Below are 1,686 nucleotides of genomic sequence, written 5' to 3'. Positions count from 1 at the left end.
CCACCTGATTATGATTGCACTGGCTCCTGGCTAAGCTGCTGAGCCAGTGAAGCAGTTATAGCAGGAGAAGTCTAGGTGGCCCGTGGCCATCAACAGAAGGACCAAATCTCCACAGTGGGCTTCCTGTTTCAATATGGAGCCACGTATGTCACATGCTGGAAACCATATCTATCCTGAGCGCATAATTGACACGCCAGGTCTAGAATGCAGTGCGCAGGTACACACTATTTATGAAAAATGTCTCTGCTTAACCCCTCTCGATAACTTGCTGACATGGGACTTTGGATAATCCAGTAGATTTACTTTCCAGATGAGAAAACTCACTGAAAAACACACAGGAGTTGACCCAGAGACACACAACTGGTTAACAACAAAGTCATATTCACAACCAGCGTCTGGACCAAGAGCACGGTGCCCCACAGAACTTGGCCCATCGAGCAGTCAATATCTCCTGACTCTCAAAACATCTGAGCTGACACCCAGCCCACCCCCACATCCTTGCAGCCCACAAAGATTGTATTTCACAGGATGGCACCGGATCTGCAGCTCGTGGAGAGGGACATATCTGATCAGACAACACAGGGCAGAACAAGGGGTAGGAGGGGAGAATGGAGCACATCCTGGCCCAATACACCTTGAGGATGATGTTCCCAATCACAGAAGCCAGTCCACAGAGAAGACCACATGGGCAGCCCCACGATGAGAAACGTCCCTCAAAGACCCATAGCCTTAGAGGGGACAACACTGGAGACACAGTGTGAGAACTGCTCCCTAACTGATCCTGCCACCTCGAGGCATGTCACTAAGAAAGTGCAGCGGAAGAGAAAGGAAACGGAGCATCAAAGTCCCCGGGGAATGCCAAAGGTGGACTTTGTGGTCAGGGTTCGGTGCCCCAACAAACTGGACTGGAAAACACTCCTGAAATTCACCACACAGTCCTTGTAATTTTCTTTCTTGGTTAGCGTTTTTTTCTTTTAGTGACATTGGATTTTGGTTGGGATTTGTTTTCATTTTTTTTTTTTTTTGCTGCTTATGTTTGCTCAGTCTCGTTTTGTGCATGTTATTACCTTTACAGGTCTGTCTAATTAAGAGAGGCTGGATGAACAATCTGGAGGAGTAAACATGTGACCGGCCCTTTCCATTGGTCATGGGAGTGACCACGGTAGGGGGAAAGGAAGTGGTGTCAAGAAACCCAGAGACAAGGGAACAACAAGTGATGGAAATCGGTGGTGAGGGGGATGTAGGAAGCCTGGTAGGGCATGATCAAGGGTAATGTAACCAAGAGGAATTACTGAAACCCAAAGGAAGACAGGCATGGCAGTGGGCACAAGAGGAAAATCAAAGGGTATAGAAGAGTGAGCTGGGAAGCAAGGGCCAGTTGTAAACGTCTAAATAAAGGCATGAACATATATTTACAAAGGGCCATGGGGAAATGGATCTATGTCCATATGTTTATAGATTTAGTATTAAGGTAGCAGATGGACATAGGGCCTCTGCTCAAGTACTCCCTCATTGCAAGAACACTGCTCTATTAAATTGGCATTCTACGATGCCCACCTTCCCTACACGATCACTGACCACAAAGCGGCTGCATAAGCTAATGTGGTGAAGAAAGCCGATGGTGTCCAGCTACCAAAAGATATAGCGTGTGGGGTCTTAAAGGCTTGAAAGTAAAGAAGCAGCCAT

The sequence above is a fragment of the Tenrec ecaudatus genome, assembly GCF_050624435.1.
Source record: "Tenrec ecaudatus isolate mTenEca1 chromosome 2 unlocalized genomic scaffold, mTenEca1.hap1 SUPER_2_unloc_3, whole genome shotgun sequence".
In the NCBI taxonomy this organism is placed as follows: Eukaryota; Metazoa; Chordata; class Mammalia; order Afrosoricida; family Tenrecidae; genus Tenrec; species Tenrec ecaudatus.
The sequence above is the reverse complement of the archived record's forward strand: the minus strand, read 5'-3'. Positions refer to the sequence as shown.